Genomic DNA, 22,364 nt, shown 5'->3' on the forward strand with positions numbered 1-22,364 from the left:
AAGAAGAGAAAGAAAAGAGAGAAAGAAAAGAGGGGAAAATTATGTACCTTTTGGGTGTTGCTTTAAAAGACAAAGTTTGACTTAACAAGCCAGACCATGTGAGATGGTTAATTATGGTTTCCGGAATTCATATCTTATACTGCGAAGCAGTGTCAGCACTTGAAGATCTTGCAATGTAAGTTCTCTAAATTTCACTATCTAATATGTTATGGTTTCATGGGTAAAGACAAATGTCAATGTCGTTTGAGAGACTGAAACAAGATGGAAAAAGCATAGATGTTTCTGCTTATTATCAGTATTTTTGTCCAATCTTTTAGCTTTTGAACTTTGTTATGTAGAATAAAACGAGGCTAATATTTTGCAGACTTTAAGTCAATGAATGAAGGAATCTGGTTCTGATCCCATCAAAGAATCCTGCATGACTCTTACTGGTCTAAGCGAATGCGTACGTGTTGGAGTATGATTTTACATTGTTTCTGATTCTTCCCATATGTAAGGCTTTGTTTGGTAAACATGCTGACATAAACTTTACCCTTTTCCTAGTGCCTTCTACACTAGCTATGAAGCTAAGTTTTCTATTATTTTCTCCATAAAGAAACAGTTTTTTTCAGGTTTACCAAATGAAATATTGGTGTGTAAATGTTTGGCGTGTAAATGACTCCACTTCTCTTTTCGTTTAGACCAAATTTCTAAAGACAGAACAGAGGACTTGAAAAGTCTGGCTTCGAGCAGTCTTCATCAGGAAGTGACTGTCGATAAAATTAGTGGTGGGATGCAGAGAGTAAAGATAAGGTGAGAAATTTTAGAACCACTACTTCCACATATTGAGGCTTGATAGATGACTTGGACAATTTATTATCATTTGGAAAAAAAAATGTAGTTTCTTAGAAACTTTGCAAATATACAAGTCCTGAAGTGACTTGAGAAGAGAAATTAGTGGTGGGATGCAGAGAGTAAAGATAAGGTGAGAAATTTTAGAACCACTTCTTCCACATATTGAGGCTTGATGGATGACTTGGACAATTTATTATCATTTGGAAAAAAAATGTAGTTTCTTAGAAACTTTGCAAATATAGAAGTCCTGAAGTTACATCAGAAGAGAATAAAAACCAGATAATGAAATATAATATTGAGTTCATTGTCCCATAATTAATTATGTGTGACAGTTGATTACATTTAGTTATATTTGACCAAACTACTACATAGTGGATATCAAGTATTGTTAGCTATATATGCGTTCTGGGAAATACTTACTGACTCATTATATATGTACTCATTCATATATTAAATCAATCAAGACATGCTTTTTAGTTTAAATGAGTGTATTTTCTGATATTCAAAAAAAAAAGGATAAAATAGTAATAATATTTTAAAAAACTTTTTATGGACAAACTTGGTATATGGATGGGCTCATATATTAAGTGCAGCAAGTCTTATTCATGCTTTTTAGTCAGAAGAATTGCAAGGACCTCAAAATTTGAAGACCAATATGTCCTGCATTATGATTTATAGAACATAAAGCCATGAATATCAAGGAAGAGGTATATAATAAGAAAGGTGAACTAACTGCTTAGATCATTTTATTTTAAAAGTATACCTTATTTATTACAAAGTCTAATTATTTAATAAATTCTTTATGAATTTACTAGAAGGAATCGCATAGTTTATGATTGTCACATACCAACCTCAATTTACACCAATGTCTTTACATTAATGTTATGCTATGGAAGTTATGCCAACCTCAATTTATACCATCCTCAACCTCAATGTTTTGTGAATGTTATGCTATGGAAGTTAAATTTAATGGGTTTTTAATTTATAGGGTAATAGGTTTCGATCACCGAAAATCAGTACTTTCAAATATTCCATCTAGCGAAGACTGTGAACAGAAAATTGCATTTTATGTTGATATTGAGAAGAGTAGTTCTACAGCTGTATATGAATATTTTTCTAACAAACTTGTGGATATGAAATCTTCACATGTAAGTTGCAGAGAGACTATTTCTTTTGTGCTTTAGTTTTTTGGCATTTTATGTGGGGAAAATACGTGTGTATATTAAAGTGAGAGTTCATTTCTCTTGATCAATACAAGGGGGAAGTTGCCAGATTATTAAACCCAGAAGAACAAGTGCAGATTGAAGATGTTCTTGAGCACATTGAAGATGTAGATCTTCGGCGATGGAGTCCGCCAGACATTGGAGCATTTAATATGGGACTAAGTGAATGGCACTCAAAGATAAATTGTGTTACTAACCCACATATGTTTGAAAAGGTTTGAAATATCCCCTACATTTCCTTTCTAATTTTTGTGTGTGTGGTTATATATTTAAATGGGAACCTTAAATGTTTGTATAAGTGTGCTTGTATGATACTGCAATCCTTTGTTGCATGGTTAGGTTAAAGTTTTTGTTGGCTTGGCTAATGGAAAGTAGAGGTAATAAAGAAAATAAAATTTGGAGATAATCAGCACGCAAGTCATCAGCTGTTAATGAAGTTAGATTTTTGAATCTAGAACTTAGCATTGAGGCTCAGTAACACTGAGTGATTATAAAATCAAAGGTAGGAAGTGATTGACTGAATGCATTAGTTTTCGGGAAATTTTCTGTGGGAAATTAGTTGTTGCTTGATTCATGAAGGTATGTTCTATAATTTGTTCCTAGGGTATCTAGTTATTGGCGAGGGTAGACTGTTGTACTATCTATAATACTGCCCAATGAATGTCATAAAGAGAATTCGATGTGGAGTATAGTTTATAAGGAATTGCATCATTGGATAACTAGTTGGATAACTTTTATTTGTGAGATCTATTTCTTGATCAAATTTTATTCACAATCTTTTAGGAGGTTCCTTTAACATTTTCTTTAAGCTGGATGAATCAGAAGCCCTAAAGTGAACAACAGTTAGTTTAGTCATTTAATTCTGACTGAGCAGAAGAATGGAAGTATGCTTTAAATTAGACATGGCCATATTACGGTTCCGGGAACCGGAACCGTCGGTTCGAACCGGTTCCAAATTTTCTGGAATTGAATTCCGGTTCGGTTCCGGTTCCAAATTTTCTGGAACCGGAATCGGCGGTTCCAGAGAACCGGTCGGAACTGGACTGGAATCGTCGGTTCCCCGGCCGGTAGAACTGGCGGTTCTAGCCGTTGTAAAACTGTCAGACCTGTTTTTTTTTTTTTTTTTTTTTTTTTTTTTTTTTTGTGAAATCTCTTAATTACCCCTCCCAACAGCCATAAACGGCTAGTTTCAAGAGTATTTTTGGAAAAATGAATTTTTGGATTTATTATAAATAGCTCATTTTATTTACAAATTCATTACAAAAAAATCTCAACTCTCTCTACTTACTCTCTCTACAATATACTACACTCTCTACTTACTCTCTCTACAAAAAAATCTCAAGCCTTTTTTTTTTTTAAAAATTATGTTCAAACTTTTTTAAACAAAAAATAAATTCAATTGAAATTTTTTAAAAAAAAAAAATAATTATGTTCAAGTCTTTAAAAAAAATAAATTTAATTGAAGTATTTTTAATTTTTTAGGTGTATTTTTAATTTTTTATGTTCAAATATATATATATTTTTTAAACCGGTCTTCAAAATTTAAAATTTAAAATTATGCGATTCGCCGGAAAACCGATCGGAACCGTCGGTTTGTCACCGGACCGGAACTGGAACCGGAACCGGACCTTTTCGGTTCGGTTCCGGTTCCAGAAAATCTGGAACCGGAACCCATGGCTACTTTAAATGTTAAAATTTGAGTTACAAACAGTGTATTATTTACTGCAATTGCTTGAAAGCTTGAATATTTCTAGAAGATGTTTAAAATATATATATATATATATATATATATATATATATATAAAAACTGAAACATCCTCTCTTCATATTTCTTCATCATTTCGAATATATTTATCATAACTGAAGTTTCTTTAAATTTCCATTTAGTAGTTACTGGAGATAAGTTCCACCGATTTAATCGCCAAGGGAAATTCTTATTTTTCCTCTCGTCAGAGTACTGCAAGCAAGTTGCTGGATAAAGCTTTTAAAGTTCGACTGGGTAGAGGATTTTATGGGGAGTGCCTGGTATTATAGATCTCTATTCTCAAATCATCTTTGCAGTAATCTTTCCTGATTATCATTGAACCATGCTCCAACATTTCTTCTTCTTCTTATTCTCTTTTTAACCTAACATTTCATGTATTCCATCACTTTTCTCTCTTTCTGTCCTCGAGTTTCTAAACCTGACCTACAGTTTCTTCCTGGTGTTAACTTCTATGTGATCTTATTAGTCCTGTTCCTTGATTACAGGGAGTTAGAGCAGATGGCTATTCCAACTTAGCTGATGAAATTGGCAGGCAGCTTAGCGTAAAAGTGCTGCAGCTGGTCTAAGGTAATGTGTTTTGTTATCTAGACCAAAATTCTCTCTTAGTTGTCAGTCATAGTATTGTTTCGAAATTCCCATTGATTGTAGTTGTAGGGATATTGGGGCAGTTTTTCATTTAACATAGAGCTGACTTAAATTCTAATATGTTATTGGTCGACAGACTTGATTTTGTATGTGTGAATTTTTCATGTTTAAATTCTCATAATCTTGCTGCTTTATCACACAGTGTCTCGCTAACTGTTGCATTACGTATGCTATCAAGTCTATCATTTTCCCATTATAATTTCATTATAGTATATTGAGCTTATTGCTAACTTAGTTACAACTGCCCAACACTATAAGTGTATACGTCAATTTTATCAGGCCCATAGGAGCTGTTATCTACATGCAACGAAATAATCTTAAAATGTGCTTGAGGAGTGCAGATACTGCTACTGATACCTCAGAAATTGCAAAGGTATGCACCTTGAAAAAACGATGAAATTTTAACTGCTTATTCTGATTATTTGGCTGAATCCTCAAGTGAATTCCATTTAACTTTGTGAACGTGAAGGCATATGGTGGAGGTGGCTCACTGAGTTCCAGCTCCTTCATCATACGGAGGGATGAGTACAATCAGTGGCTCTCAAATAAACTAATCATGATTAGATCAAGGTATGAAGCATTATTGTTAAAATGCTCTAATCATTATGTCAGTGGATTCTTGTGCGAGCAAGTTATTCACTGCAATCAAAGCATGGTGTAATGGGTTTGCATGTCGGTTGATGAGTCAAGAAACTCAATCTGAATTAAGACCTTTCTATCCTTAGGAGTTCAAACTTGAATCATGTTCCCTGGATTACAATCTATTTTGTAATAGACTTGTGCTTTATATAGGAAGCTAAATTTTTACAGTAGAAATTATAATTCATATAAAGCCTTGAGTGTCACAATTGCTCCATTCCTGTAGTTTGATATTTGATTATACTGTTTTCTCATATTCTAATTCTATACTATGCAACACTTTACTTTAAACAGAAACGTGCAATAGAAGAAGAATACAATTAGTTCACTGGACAACCATCAACCACTATTCCCTTGGCTGTTGGACAGGTTGCTAAATCACAGTGTTCGCCTTCTGTGCCCCACCAATTTAAACTTCTATTTTCCATACCCACCTGAAAAGTATAATAAAACTTGCCATGAAGGCCACCCCTGCATCCAGTGCTGCTGAAAGAATGTATTATACCTCTGCCACCACCAATGCTTCCGGTAGCGAAGACGAAGAAATTGAAAATTGTTCCTACTATGATCCAGGAATTGTAGTTTACTGCTGTTGCTGGAGGCATATTTCCAGTTGATCCAAGAAGAACTGGAAGGTTAATCAGGGGAATCCAAGATTGCTTGGGGAATGATTTGTGCAACACCCAAACTATAAATGGTCCCACTGCACCTCCAAGGAAGAACCAATTCATGGCTTGATAGTTTCCAAGACTTCCAAAGATCCGTTTAGGTCCCACCAAACCCCATATGACAGATGCATCAAAGAAGACTCGATCACCTGGACATGTCCAAGGACTGTTGGGCGGAAGCAGATCATCCTGACATATGTTATGAATGGAGTTCAGCAGCCACCATGCCACTGCAAGATTGATTGTTCCAGCGAGTATTGTTCCAATGAACTACACATTTCCATGGGAAAGAAACATAGAAATAGAATGTTAGTGATTGTAACTCGAAGCGGTAGATTCAGTGTAAAACCAAACATAAAAAGTATTTGCTGCTGTTGATTGTTGCGTTGTAAGTTAGAAGTCTCATCACCAAATGATTCAGGATGCCCAAAAAACCATGATTAGACGATTTCCTTGCAAAATATTTGGTGAAACTCATTCTGAGACGTGGGATGCTCTGGCTATATATGAATTTTAACATAATCTTGTTATAAAATGCAGCATTTTACATTCTACTGTAAGATTTGAATTTCCATCATCAGCATGGGGGAAAATTATGGATATCAATGCAGGGTTTAAAATGTGGAAGAAAGCATGACATTTGTACAGTCAAAATTGTTAGAGATGATTCCGATTGACGTAGGAAGAGTTACCATATCTGCTATTCTCCTGAAGAAGAAGCAGAAGAAGTAGATGAGATCAAGGGTTTGTCTTTTCAATACTGTAAATATCACACTTTAAATTGTGCAAGGTCATTCGGGTAGAAGGTTTCTAACAAATGTTTATTCAATTATAACATTGAACTGGATTCCACAGATTTTGCCCTTTTATTTTTTGCGTGCTTTTGATACAAGATTGGCAAGAAGAAAAATGTACCTGAACCAAGAACATTGATCTTGGAGGGATCTTCATGTAGTGTCCTAGCTTGAAATCGTTGAGGAAGGAGACAGCCTGCGCCATGCTCATATAACCATAGGTTTTGAAGCATACATTGGCTATTGGTCTTCCTGGATATATGATACCCATAACATACTCCGTGATTATGTTTAACCCTGGTGTCTATACATGAATTATCAGATTGTTAGTGATGAAACAAAAGTTTGTGTAGAGAATGAAATTGGGAAGAATGGCCACTATATCCATTGAACTGAGGCCAAAGTTCTCAAACAAGAGGTTCTTCACTGCTGGTACCAACATTGCATGCCAAAACCCATTACATAGCAGCACCTTATCCTTTGGGAGAATGCATGAGAACTTCTGGGAGACCGTGCAGTATAGGAATTTTTTTTTTTAATCTTTTAACTTTTTTCAGATTTAGATTTCCAAGTTAGGGTAAAAGTTCAATAAATTACCTGGTTTGTTGTTGCAGTTATAATGCTGATTGGGAGTGTGAAGAAGAAAGCCATAGCACTGGCAAAGACGAGTCCCCACCATGGCATTTGAACCTGATCATTCAAGACTAAGCAGAGAACAAGAGCAACTGCGAGTGTCACAGCCAATAACAAGTGAAACCACCAGGAAGGAATGTCCTTGTATCTTTTCATCAATCTGGTGTGGATATCCTCCTTTTCTTTGTAAGAAGCACGATATGTTGCATAGATCTCCCTGTGGATACATCAGAACATGATACTATGTAGATACAAATTCCAGTTGATAACATATCAATGAAAAACATATTGAAGAAAGCTGAAAAGCTTCTAAGAGCTCTCTTGTGGGGAAATTGAAATGAAGAAAATCAACTAATGATTTATGAGTAAAAGATTACCTTCCATTGAAGAAAGCCACATGGGTAGAGTCGATGCAATGGTCGCAAAACCAAAGCCATAAGTCAGAGCAAAAAACATGCTTAAATGAATTTTTCCTTGCTCCTCATACTTTGGTTAGCTCGAATTTGTCATTAACTATAGCTGGTATATCATACTTATTTCCTTGAGCTGTAAACAAATCTGAAGAGAATATTGGAAATCTGTGTGCATTGTACAAGTCTAGGCCCCAGTAAGCAATGGGAATGGCAATGTACATTATCAACACATATCCCACAAAAACATTGACAATGGCAAAGAAAGGGCTAATGAGGGGGCTGAACAAGAAGGAAGCGACTGCAGTCCAGTCAAGCGTCACTGCTCCAAGTCCAAGACCTCTCATGCCTGAGCCTAGTTGCTGTGCTGTTACTGACTTTGAAAACACCCAGCAGAGCCACGAAATGCTTGTAAGTGTTGTGAATAGGTACCCAGGAACTAAATACCAGGAAAAGCTGCATACAAGTGCAATTAGGAAGAACTTGGCTCGTGTCATGCGTTGATCTCTATCATCTTTCTATGTAAAGCCCTGCAAAATTATACCAGACTTTATGTAAAACATTGCTCATGTGCATTGTCTAATTACATTATCTGTTATAGGTGCTAGCCAAGTGCTGGAAACATACCTGCAAATTGAATATATCAAAGTGAATTCAGTTTTGTTAAGTTTGAATAGAAATAGCAGCAAGAAATGGTACACAGAAAGTAAATGATTAGGTAGTTTGAAACATCCCTCTGTTTGTCCAAGGTGAGTGATGGTTGTCATTTTTATAATATATGGAAATGCACTAGCCTGATTACATTGAGAGGGGAAAAAAAGAAAAGAAAAGAAAAGCTTTCTTTTTGGTAAATCCATAACTGTTGAAGGGGAAGGCTAGGTTGAAACTAGACTTAGAAAAATGGGAGGCCAAGAATAAGGACAAAAAAGTAGAACTAAAAAAAGAGGGGGGAAATATGAACAAATTTCCAACATTGGTGTATTATCATTATAATTTTAAAAATATACATGAAATATATGAATAACAAATAAAATTCTAGAGAATTTAGTGGTCAAAACTTATATTTCCTTTAAGAGAATTTATAAAATATATGTGAGAAAACAAAATTTTGCATTTTTTTTTTTTTGTTGGGGCGGGGAGATAATATTTAAAAAAAATACTACAAAATTCTTGGTGATAATCATATTTTTCATATTTTGAGGGCTTTATTAAAATCAGGATTATCTCAAATCTAAAATTAATTATTAATAAATAAGGTACTCATTTTATGCAATCTTGTGGGATGAGGCTTATCACAATCAACTGGGTCCCACTCCCACACGATGGAAATTTATGTCCCACCCACTTTGTTTTACTTGTTTATTTATTTATTTATTTTTATAACAGGTAGCTTAAGCAACTCAATTATATTGACAAGCGGGCCCCCACCAAATTTGATCTTCCTTTCACCATCAAACCTAATACCCAGCTAAAGACAATTTTACCCATCAAGAAAAATCTGATTTAACTTTGAAAAGTTCCTGATGCAATCATTCACATGATATGAGCCTCGACTTTTATTGCTGGTTTCGGTGCTTCAGTTCATAGACTGTGACTTGTCTCAATTCTACCCCTCTCTTTTATTTATTTTTAATTAAACAATTGGAAAATAAAAAACAATTCTTAATTAGAAAAGTATTTCTCAATCTGCCACTATAGGCTTTTATTGCATCTGGTTTCAATTTACAGTTATTTTTAAACTGAACCGAACCGAATTGTTGATACATACAACCCTAATTTTTATTTTTATTTATTTTTTACAAATTTTAGTGAGGGAGAATGCATTTATCATCCTTTTATTTTTGTTCTTCAGTAAGTGCCCAAACGAGACTGTGAGTAATTTTGGAATGACTTGTTTGTTCTTATTTCTAGAATCGCGCTTCAATGAACAGATAATCAGCTATTGCTGACCACTGGCCTGTCGGAAGATTCTAGCTGACTGACTTTATCCAAATGCCTTCAAGATAAATAGCAAAACAAAATTGACACTCTTTTGTCTCTAGCCACTAGTTTATGGTCACACAATGATTCTCTCTGTCATTTTCTAAATTGATCTTTTATTATTATTTTTTTATTACATCATCATGACATTGTCCCCTACACCACAAAAAAAATTTTAATTTACTCTACAAAAAAATTTATGATTTGTCCCTTTTAATTTGGAATATTGAATCTTGGTTCCGTAGGGTAGGGATGCAGGCTGTGCCGCTATTTAGGGTATCCGGCTTCAATCCATTTATAAAGAATTTGGATAGTTATATGTAAATTTAGTATGGATTGATAGTAAAATTGCTATCAGTAATTAATATGGGTATATATTTTTGGCTAACCATCACCCGATACCCGCTAATGGGTATTTATGAATATTTTATTTATTATTAATAAAAATTATATTTTAAATAAATTTAGATTTAAATAGTTAAAATTTTACGGATACTCTATTCATATAATAATACTTTAAATGAGTTTTAGGCGAATATAAATAGTAAAAATTCTAATCAATTTAAATATAGATATTTAAATGAATATTTAAACAAATAAACATAGTAAATTTTAAATAAATATGGATATAAATAGATAATAAGCGTCATTTTTTTCTTTTTAATAATGTTATCAAATTATTTTCCATTACTTTTAAATGATTTTATTTTCACATTTTAGATTTGAATTATGTTGTTAGGATTAATTTTGGATTTTTAAAAGAGTCATATCTTGGTCTTTAAAAATTGTTTTAATTTATTTTATCTTTTAAAAATAATTTTTTTGAAGGAAAAAAATACTAAAAAATTATTTTAAATTTATTGTGGTCTTGAATAATCTTAATTATATTCCAAAATCAATTAAAAATATATATATTTTTTTATTGTTCAATGTCATGTTAGTGCAAGTCAATGGCAAGATGCAAAGTTAGAAAATTTCTTTTATCAGCAAAATAGTTAAATCAATAAAAACTTCAGCAATCCACAAAGTTAGAATTGATACTAAATAATCATTAACAGAAGATTTCATTATGAAAAAAGCATGAAATTAATTTAATTTTCAAATTTATATATAAATTCATAATTCAATTGGTAAATAAATTTATTGTTGGTTTTAGTATTGATGCGTAAGAAAAAAAAATATCTTTTTTTTTAACTTTAGTTAACTTTATAAGTAATTAAATGGTAATAGAACCTTAAACATGATTTTTTTTTGTTCAATGATCAAATTACTAAACTTGAGCGAAATTAAATCAAACCAGCAAGCTTTCCTAATACATCAAAAGAAACCTACACATGATTACATCCGGTAACTTTGAAAAAGAAGCGTTTGATTGATTTCTTTTAAAGGGAAGGGAAATAGTGTTTTTGCGTCATTATAAGAGAAAAGTGAGCACGTGATACACCCAAATATTAAATGTTATCTTCACATTCTATTCCTCAATAATAAAAAAAAAAAATTTAACTTTCCTCCCTATAAAGGTAGTTAGAATATATTCCTAGTGCACCTCATAAATTCAAATATTGAATTATATATAAATCTTAAGGTATGGTCACATTGCACCGTATCTCTAGATTTAACGTGTTTTTTTAAGTGTTGAAAGGGAATTCGAACTTGAATATATGTCAGACCGTATATGTATTTACCATTAGACTATGTCTTGGTGTTGTATCATAGATTGAACATTTTATAATTATAGTGTATGTCTAATCTCCTCCGTATGCATATTAATTGAGAGTTGCCCAAATACCAAAAAGCAAGAGTTCAAATTCTACTATAGCCCTTATAATTATTTCAATAGCATAAAGTCTATTTATAGCCCCTAAAGATTTACCCTTAATCATGGAAGTCGATCATTTTATATATATTTTTCCCTCCTTAATTATTGTCTTGGATATACACCATAGGAATTTCTCTATTGTTTGAAAATAATAGTTTGTATCTTTTTTAATATATTTAATATAATAAGTATTTTTCGGTGAAGTGGTTCACATCATAAGATATATATATATTTGAGTTCGAAAATAAGTTGCTAATTGTGACTTTTTTTTTTCAACTTATCAAATGGAAATCGATTGTTTACCAATTATTTAAATCCAAACTTAGTCAATTCTCAAGGCTTGTTTACGTATGTATTTCATAATTTTGTGTAGATTTCCTAAAAACATATGGGCAAAAATATACGACTTCAAAAATCAAAGAAGCAAGTTGTCTGACTTCATTGATCATCTTACTAATTATTTTAGTACATAAGGTTTTTCTATGTTTGACTGGTTTTTCGAAACTCAATGGAACGGAAATAGAATTCATAATTGGAATCATATTCAATTTATTTTTTTCTAAATAATTAAGGTCTATTCATTAAATTTAGCTGTTTGGATAGCTGTTAATTTTTAATAAAGAAAGTTATCATAAACTCTAAAAGCTAGTTCAAAATCTAATTTTTTAACTAGCTTTTAGCATTTTGACTAAAACCCATTTAAAAGCTATTACCGAACCTAATTTAACCGATCTTAAAGATATAATTAAAAGCAAATATTATCTTCACTTAATTATTAGATTCAAGTTGTTTGTTTTCGTAAAATTTTGAAATTTTCTTTATATATATATATATTACACTTTATGTCCATTATTTGAGCAAATCTAACATTGTATGTTAATACAAATACATATTTGAAAACAAATCTTATAAAGCATATAGAATGATAACGTTGGCAATGGAAAAAGGTCCGGCAGACTTATAGAAATCAAGCCTAATGTTTTTGACTCGGAAAGTCAAGACCCACATTACCGCTTTAGACTTTAGAGTTGCAAAATGTACAGTTTTTTATACATATACCTATATATGAATCTGGAATGAAATTAATTTCATATTCAAAACGTTATGAAAGTAATCGCAGAAAAATTAATTAATTTTTTAATATTTTTTTCTCGACTACAATTATCACGTCGGACTAAATATAAAAGTTATATGAATCATTTATTTTCGTTACCAATAAAGATAATACATGCCGGGTGGTGAAATATCATTATTAAAAAAAGTTGTTAGATGAGTAAGTCCATTGATAGACAGATACAAAGTTTAAAGAGAAAAGAAAATAATACGAAAATGTTTAGAGATTCTTTATTGGTTTGAGGAAGTATGAGACCAAGAATGAAGAAGATTCATGGATTCTTGGAGATAGATGCAGAATCTTTTATAGATTCCTTTATAACAGTCATCATCATCATCACATGATTGTCCAGCTGTTTCTCTTTAATTGACTTATCTTGCCATCTTTTACGCAATTAATAAACTAATAAATCTGAACCAGAAAAACAATATATATATATATATATATAATATTACATTGGCAAATAAATTAAATTTTATACCTATAATTCAAAATAATAGAATTTAGCAATATTATAGAACGGAGAGTAGGTATATACATTATTCTGGGCAATATTCCCAATTATGATATAATTATTTGTATTAAATTAAAACATGGGTTAGCTAAAAAGTTTTTAAACATAAAATAAATAAATAACGTTTTTCTTTTACAACCACAAATTAATAAATATTTTTTCCTTTAGAAATAATATAAGATAATTAAATACTGTTTGATGATGAAATGATAAGACTTACGAAATCAATAGTGGTGCTCAGACTTAATTATGTTCACACATTGAGGATAAACGCACCACTTTGAGGACTCTGTTTTCTCCATTTTGCACTTACTAAGGTCACATCATACACACCTTATTATAACAGTTATTTGATTTATTATCCAAAATATTATATACTGTATAATAAGAAAATATGTAATACTTCTTTTAACTCGCGAAATTAATTTTTTAACCGAAAGAATTCGAATTCAAGATTTCTCATTTTTCACAATAGTAAAAAAACTAACTAAACCACACCTGATTGACACGCCTGATTATGATAATCCCATTTTAATTTCGTCACGCTATTGATATAACGAAACCATGATTCCATGTAGAATGACAAATCAATAGTATATAAACAAAGGTGTGCTTTGAATTTAAAGCTATATATTGCCAAGTCGAATATGCATTTATACCATTAATTATTATTGACGGTGATTTTTCGCAAGCGTACGAAATCATAACAAGTAATACAGAATGAGTACAGTATCGTTCTCACAAGGATTGTATACCAAGTACTAAAATTATGTTAACCTACTATTATTTAAATGGCAATAAGGAGAATTATTTTAAGAAATTAAAATCAACAAATAAAAGAGAATGAAAAGAAATAAAAACAAGGCAATTTTTGATAAAAAGAAATCAATGATTAAAATCTACTAGGGATTTTGACTTCACTTAATTCTATCCAATTTATTCTACTAGTTGATAATCAATTTTAATTGTTCAAATAGGGGAAACAACCATAAAATCACTAACAAGCTCTTATGATGTATTGTTAGCTATTTTAACCCGGTCTAATTACTTATCTTCCAATAGCGCAATTAAACATTAATTAAATCATTAAGTTTTATGATTTGTTTTGTGAATTCATAACCTAAGATCATTAACTTATGAAAACCTCCCATGAGTCAAACCATATAGCTTCCGCATCAAGTTATTATTTTCATGTAATTTATTACATTTTTCATATCAAAAACCTTTCTCCCGATAGTGATTAAGGAAATAAATCAATTCAGGGGAGAAATTCTGCCCGGAAGCATTAATTCAATAATAAATTATACTTTTAGCAAAGAAAAGTAAATCTAATATTATAAATTTGAAAAAAAAAATTAAGCTACATCAAATCCCTAGTATGAGAATTTAGTTCGACATAGTAATTAAATACAACTCAATTAAACTTGAAAATAATTCTATAATCAATGTGAATGATGAAAAGTAAAACAAAATTAAGAATTTAGAGATAAAAACTAGTCAACAAAAAATTCTGGGCGGCTTCCTTGAATCTTGACACAAATCTTGATCAATTGAAGTCTTAGAGAGAGACAAAACAATAAAACAAAAGATGGTATATACAATGAATGGCTCCCCTTCAAATGGATAATCTCTTTCTTTATATAGAATTTCTAGAATATTTTCGTGTTCGTTTAGGAAAATGAATCTTTATTGAGTAAGAAATCTTTTGAAAATAGAAAACTGTATAGGCTTTGTATTTCTTCACAATTAGGACTCTCACAGCGTCTAGATAAAAAATAAACTGGTTTCCTATAAAAATCCTGCAAAATTCTTAAATCAAGTGAAATATGATTTAAGGAAACTTTAAAAAAAAAAATAAAACTAAATAAAAACTAATTAAAGTAATTAAAAAATACTAAAAATCTTAATAAAAATTATATTAAAAATACTATAAAAATAACACCTATCAATTATTATTATTGTTATTATTATTAGTTGCTAAATCAACTCAACACAATTACAAAAGAGAAGTAAAACACATTCAATCAAAATCTTATTAGGAAATGAAAAGAGAAACCAAATACAATGTTATTAACTACGCATGGCCTTGATCAGAATTTTGGGAGAAACAAACTTGGAACAAAAGTGACAATCCGATATGTATCTTCACAAATCCACAATTCCTTATTTTTTGTAGCAACCAATGGATTTGGAATAGATAATCCATCTCTTATCTGCAATGGAATGCTCCCAACTTTACACCAAGTTTGCTCAAACTTGTAATTCTTCATTACCCATATCTCACAGGAACCATCTGGTACCTCATGAAGTACTGCTAACCAATTATCCAATACCCTCAAGCATAAGCTCTGCTGCTTCTGCTCTATCCATCGGCATTGCTCATTTATTGTTTGAGGGTAGCTCTATCAATTGAAGTTGCTCACTGCTTATATTAAAAGCAATAATGCATATTTTCTTCTCTCCATAATAAGAAGTGCTCTTGGCAAAACAATGAAGGTAACCTTCAAAAGGGATCATCATGTCTTGTTCCATCAATTCCATCATAACATGATAAAAAGAGGAATATATTTTATGTTTCTCCATTCTTCATCACATCCTAAGCTGTAAATCTCAAACTTCCACGTTACGAGCGGGTCATCTGATGTACTAATACCTTGTGTAACTTGTATTACCTTGTACTGATTAGTTTCTGGACAAAATCCAATCCGTAAATCTTTTTTTCCCCCATTGTTGTGGACTTCGGAAGAACAACACTTTCTTTTATAATCGGATTCCATATGTATATATAATTGCAATTTTCATGCGAGAAACACACCAACCCATTGCACGAACCTGCAAAATATAATTGATAAATATCAAAGGGTTCCCCCATGTTAAGCATGAGAGATTGACCATTTATACCAGTGTCATCAAGCCATTCAAGCAAGTAGAAATCCCCATGATCATAATTAGTAAAAGGATCATAACCATAATTGTTTTTGCTGCGATTGATAATAAAAGCATAGGGTTGTCAGAGAACCTTGAAAGAAGCCTATCAGAGAAATTAGGTTGGCCAAGTATTTGATTGCGCCAATTTCTGCAAACCCATATGCAATCCATGATGGCGTCGATGGGTAGCTTTAAAAGTATTAAGTGCACTATCTCCAATGGCAAATCTAACAAATCTCTATTCTCTTGAATGCTTTCTGTTTCTTGCTGCTTGTAGAGGTTGCCATGCCTGTGACAGTCTGGTGCGCAGAGAGAGATACGTAGATTGCAAATTTGCAATGTGAAAGGGAAAAGCGGGGTTTCTACTGTATATATATATGTTTCTTGCTTCTTAAGGTATAGTTATTCTCCTTATGCGACTGGGAGATTTAAATTAATTTACTAAATTAAAAGGAAATTTTATGTAGTTTTTTTTATGTGTAAAGTAAACAGATTAAGTTGTATATTTTTCTAAGGTTTAAATATAGATGCATAATTAAGATTTTTAAGTGAATTATAAAGAATTAATTATTTTCAATTAGTTAGTGGTCTGGTTTGGTGAGCCAATGGGAAGGCTACTCCTGTTGTGTAGCCCGCAGTGTTATAATTCGGCTATAAAAGTCTCTAGTGAATTAAAAAAAAGAATTAATTAGTAAATAAAGTAGTAATAAATTGAAATTTAATGGAGAGATATATTCATTAATTAGTAATTAATTATCTTCTCTAGCCCACTTCAGCTTTACTCACATTAACGGATTCAAAAACTCATTTGCAGATTGTTTGACTAAGAAAAGCGTTGATGAGGAAAATATTTTTTTAGCTTGACTTTAACTCTGTAATAGCTTGGATTGTTCTTGTTTCTGCGCATTTTGTCAATCTCTTTTCATTTATCATGAAAAGGTAGATTGAGGTTGAATCTTTAATCTTAGGCCACATGCTTTTGGCTTTTTACTTTCTGTTCTGTTTTTGTATAGTTCTTGTAAGGTGTAGGTTTTTTTTTTCTCTGCACTCCAAGTTTAGGTTCAATGGGTGCAAGGAGGGAAACCTGATGGCTTGGGTTGTAACTCTTGGTGTTTTGATTGAACTCGCGTTACCACCCTAATAAATAGCCTGTTGATAAAGCAATAATCTTTTTATATAATAATAAAATTATTAAATTGCTATAGTTTTGATAACAAAGTGTAATATCCTTATTTCGTGTGTTTTCTTTTAAAAAAAGTATTAGATCTTATAAATCTAATCCTTTTAAGAATTTTTATCTAAGAATGTTTAAAGTTTAGGCTTTTTTTTTTTTATAATTTAAAAAATTTACCTTTTAAAAATAAGATTACTTAACTTGTTAATTATTTATGCAATATTGACTATTTTTCCGTATGCAGAAAATGATATTTTGTGATTTTAACTCTTTAAGTACATTTTCTCTTTATTTTTAACCTATGCGAAAATTAACTATATTATCTCTCTTCTTTTTTCCTATGTATTCATATTTCAGTGCTTGCATATTTTTCATATAACTTGCAATTATTTTAATACAGAGTTTTAAGTAATTAAAGTAGTTCTAATTATATCATCCAATATTAAAATTAAAATATTCAGTAATTTTTTATTTTTAAATTATATGATACCATCAATTAAATCAAAATCAATCAAACTTTGCATTAAAACAATGGGATAATTATCATCTTATTTTTATATTTTATCATAATTGACTATTTTATTCTTATTTCTTTTTTTAAAAAAATATATGATTTTATTTTTAATGTTTAATTCCATCAAACTATTTTACCATTTCATTTATTTCTATACTTTTCCGTTATAAATTTTAGAAATAATTATTATTTTATCTTTATATGTTATTGATATTAGCTATTTTCTCATTCTCATTTTAAAAATAGAACGTATTGACCCTAAAAAAATACAAGAATAAAATAGTTAATTTTAACAAAATATAAAATAAAATAGTAATTATATCTATTTTTTTTTAATTCATTGGAGGTTTTAAGGGCCAAAATAATACTGCGGGCTACACAATAGGGGGTAGCCTTCTCCTTGGCTCATTAAATTGGTGAAAACAACTGATGGTCGAAAAGACTCGAACTCGAGACTGCTCACTCCTCACATAAATGAGAAGACCAATATATCTAAATTGTTTAACTCATAGTAAAAAAAATGGATGGAATGATAATATAATCGGATGCAATTGGATACTATGGATAAAATCATTTGAATAAATATTTTTTAACACACTATATATATATATTTTGAATACTGGGGATGAGATTCGAATCGAGATCTATTATCAGATTGTACATGCACTTAGTATTAGAAACATACTAAATATTGAAATTGAGGATTTAATTAAATTTGATTTTGCATAGTTTAATTGGAAGGTGATAGTTAATACTTAATAGATTTTCCTTTTACACTTATAAAATCTCCATTTTTTTCTGGAATAAAAATATTGTTTATATATTAATTAAAAATTATTTTCAAAAAAAAAAAAAAACTATAATCTATTTTAATTATAAAGTGTCGCATTTTATATTGTTTTTTTCCCTAACAACTTTAAAGTAATTAGCTCGGCCTCCAATCTTTTGTTCAGAACTCTTAATTGGGCTTGGATTCAGCCCATTTCAACCAAATGCAAGTCTCACTCACAAACCCACTCCAATTCCAATCTCCCATAATAAAAAATGATTTTGTTTTGGGATTTCTTCGATGGCTTTATCGCTCAAATTACGGTTAGCTGCTGCTACTTCTCTTGAAGCAATTTTAAGAACAACTAAATATAAAGAAAAGCCAAGTTTTACACTGTAGAGAAAAGCAATTCTTCAATTTCAGGATCTTTCTTTGATTCATTTGCTTCCATTTTCCATTCTTCCATTGAACTCCTCAGGTTCCAACAAGACATCTTCTCTTCTTGATTTAATTATGTTCCATTTGGTAGAGTTTTTCTTTTTCTTTTTCCCGGTATTTGTATTTTTTACTGTGAAAATAGCATAATGCATCCTACCAGGAAATTACTTGTTTATGTTTAGTAACTCTGATAATTGGATTTTTTTTTTCCTGAATTATATATATTTTGAGTATTATGGCTACTACAGAAACAGCATGGACACATTAGTTGGCTCTCTTGGTTTGGAACTTCGGATTATTATTATTTATATATACACTTATTGATGTATTATTATAATGTTTGATAATTGTTAAATTTATTAAAATGCTATTAGTGTTTCTAACAAATTTTTGTTTAAAAAAGAAACAAAATTTTTTTGTTTTTTTTGTTTTTTCTGTTGTTATATTGCTCTATCTTTTTAGTTTATAAGCATTTGAGGTGTTTTGGCACATATCTTATGGGCTGACCTGACCATAATTCATTGAGTGTTAAAAGTAGGAGTCAATATTGATTCAAGAAAGAAAAATATATGGTCGTTGATAGGTCAAAAATTTGGAATTTTTAGTCATTACACATTACCCATTTGCCCAAACATCAATAAGGTATTTTATATATTTGAAATTCTTGTATTCACCGGAATAAGAATTTCTCATCATGCATATATGGTGGAATTTTTATTTAGCTAGCTGATAAAGAATGAGGAATTGAAAAGGAAGACACATTCATAGGTAGACTATTTACTTAAAATCTGTATCATACATAAGTGATGTTTAGCTCAATGGACAGGGCATCGCAGTTGACAATGAGTCTCTCCTCAACGTCCCATGGGAACCATGATCTCAGAAAACTCCACCCCTGGAGTTTTATCTGAATTATAAAAGTGAATGCATTGTTCGTTATTAATACTTATTGTAACGTCACCATTCATCCTCCCATTGGCCACCTTTTGAGCCATGTCCTCTAGTAAATCAGCAGCATCCTGCTGCTGCATTGCAAGCTCCAAATTGCAAAGCACATCTCCCATGGATGGTCTTTCACTTCCTCTATCTGCTAAACACTTCCTAGCTATACTGGTAAAAGTCTTGAAGCATTCTGGGGCAATCTTTCCCTTCAAATATGGATCAATTATTTGATCAAGAGTCCCCATTTGGTAGCAATTTGATGCCCATTCTGCCAAATTTACTTTCTCATATTCTTCCTCTTCAATTTCTCCCATTGGCATCACAGCAGGCCTAGCACATAAAGTCTCAAAAGTACCACTCCAAATGAGTAAACATCAGACTTTTCTGTAAGTTTTTTGCGTCGATAATATTCAGGATCTAAGTAACCAAAGGTGCCCTTTACTATGGTTGAAATGTGTGTCTGAGACAGCATCATTGTACTTGGACCTACTTTTGCTAACCCAAAATCTGAAACCTTTGCTACCCATTTGTCATCTAACAGTATGTTGGTACTCTTTATATCGCGGTGGATGATTGTGTTGTTTGCACCCGTGTGCAGGTAGTGCAGTCCTCGTGCTGCTCCAATACAAATCTTAAGCCTCTGCTTCCATGGGAGTGGAGGTTTGTGAGTATTGTAGAGGTGATCACGCAGTGTACCTTGAGCCATATAATCATAAACAAGTATCATTTCATTTTTCTCTGTGGAATATCCAATCAAAGATACTAAGTGGCAGTGTCTGAGCTTTGAAAGCATAGAAATTTCAGTTTGGAACTCTTTTAAACCTTGGTGTGAACTTGGATTGGCACGCTTTATAGCAACAATAATGTTGCCATCATCAATTGGCCCCTTGTAAACTCTTCCGAATCCACCAGTGCCAATGATTAGACTATCTGAAAAATTGTTTGTTGCCAGCTTTATTTCACCAATTGAGAAGACACGGCAATGGTCAGGTGGTTGCCATTGCTTAGAAGTTTTTAAACGTTGACTAAAACAGGTTAAAATTGTTAGAAAAATTTCGCAAAGTAAAATTATTACTTGGCTGCTTCCCGTTAGAACATGAATCAATATCTCTACACGATCACTTGAAAGCTTTGAAAAACTTAGATACGGTGGAGTTCTGACCCCAAATCCAAATGGATGGTGTCCTGCAAGATTGTTTGAAAGGTCAGACAACTTGAAAATTTCCAAACCGTTTAAAATTGGACCTGCCGATGAGCCATTGTTAGGTCTCACGGAAATTGATATAGTCTTTATGCCTTCACCATGTTTAGAAAAATCAACAATGTAGTCTTTGTAAATGGGAATTCTTGCCCCAAGGCTCCATTTGAAAATATCAGCATGATCTTCAGCACTTTGATTATTGATATAAATATTGAAAACTCTTTGACTTCTTTGCTGAATTACATTTGAAATCTCACAGAAATGGAGTCTAACAAGGTAATAGAAGCCAGAATCGACAGGAAACGACCATCTTGCACTATAGTTACATGTATAAGTATCTCTGATTGACCTAGCAGAGGTGTAAACTTGGAGTGGAGCTGCATATGCTGGTGCCAATGAGCTTGCCTCAATTTCAACGTTTGATTCAATTCTACTTGTCTCACCTTCTCTACTCATCATATAATCAGTGTCCTCAGTCCAGACACGAAGCATGCCGCTATCTTCTGTTGGAGGGATCAAATCCCCTCCTATGTTTAGCCTGTACATTGTCTCAAGGGCTGTATAGTCCTCTAGAGAAAAATGAGAAGGATGTCCTAGCAGGGGAAGTGGAACATCATCTTGAATATAAAGCTTTGAAGGCATGGAGACAATTTCAATCTTATTTATGAAAGCATAAGAACTTGAAATCTTTGAGGATGGGTTGAAAGTCACATTTAATATTGGGCCATCTATGTTGATACAAAATTCTCTCACAACATAATCAGCACCTGAGTTGAGTTTGGAATAGGAGGATTCAGAAGTGCTTAGAAGTGTATATCGGCCAATGTTGACAGAAAACAATGCGTTTGATATGTTTAGACCTGCATATGTGATTGGTTTGAAGTAAAGGCGAACGAACTTGGGGCCAGTAGAAACATAAAATGTGTAAGTGAACTGTTTTGTAAAGATGCAAGCAGAAATTTTTGGTTTCTCATGGCTGGAAGGATCTAAGGCATATACTCTGGACACAGTTGAAAAATTAAGATTTCGTTCATTGGCAGCGATTGATCCGAAATTAGATAATGGATCTAATGGGGGACAATTCTTTTCAATGTAATCCGGAGGCACATAATAAGGTAGCTCATCGGCAGAGAATGGGGTTATGCAATAGTTAAAGAACAAGAAACCAAGAGACATAATTGTAGCAAACAATGAATTTCTATTTGTGTGATTGCTCTTCTTGGATAAAATAGCAGGTTTTGGATGGTGGACACTAATTATTCTTCTGCAGCAAGGGATGTGATTAGAAAGTAGTTTCGAACTTCTGTGATAAGCCATTAATTCAGCTCGTTAAAATCATCCACAAGTTTACCCTCCCTTC

At 31.8% G+C, this 22,364-nt stretch overlaps 3 pseudogenes across 2 annotated transcripts; 1 reads left to right on the forward strand and 2 right to left on the reverse strand.

The window, feature by feature from the left end:
* The first annotated feature begins 34 nt into the window (after nucleotides 1-34).
* On the forward strand, nucleotides 35-5,539 carry LOC149495347 (uncharacterized; annotated as a pseudogene). The gene is made up of 10 exons (XR_016321132.1): nucleotides 35-175; nucleotides 365-457; nucleotides 681-792; nucleotides 1,823-1,982; nucleotides 2,093-2,272; nucleotides 3,948-4,082; nucleotides 4,308-4,389; nucleotides 4,747-4,840; nucleotides 4,937-5,037; nucleotides 5,401-5,539. The product of XR_016321132.1 is annotated as an uncharacterized LOC149495347 (transcript).
* LOC149495348 (oligopeptide transporter 4-like) lies at nucleotides 5,145-8,125 on the reverse strand (annotated as a pseudogene). Its single transcript, XR_016321131.1, has 4 exons — nucleotides 7,579-8,125; nucleotides 7,166-7,418; nucleotides 6,690-6,872; nucleotides 5,145-6,044 (listed from the first exon to the last, which is right to left on the reverse strand). The product of XR_016321131.1 is annotated as an oligopeptide transporter 4-like (transcript).
* Nucleotides 8,126-19,605: 11,480 nt separating this feature from the next.
* On the reverse strand, nucleotides 19,606-22,321 carry LOC149495349 (receptor-like protein kinase FERONIA pseudogene; annotated as a pseudogene).
* Nucleotides 22,322-22,364: the final 43 nt, after the last annotated feature.

Source organism: Jatropha curcas, chromosome 6 (assembly GCF_041381405.1).
Source record: "Jatropha curcas cultivar XTBG-Jc1 chromosome 6, XTBG_Jcur_1.0, whole genome shotgun sequence".
NCBI classification, from domain to species: domain Eukaryota; kingdom Viridiplantae; phylum Streptophyta; class Magnoliopsida; order Malpighiales; family Euphorbiaceae; genus Jatropha; species Jatropha curcas.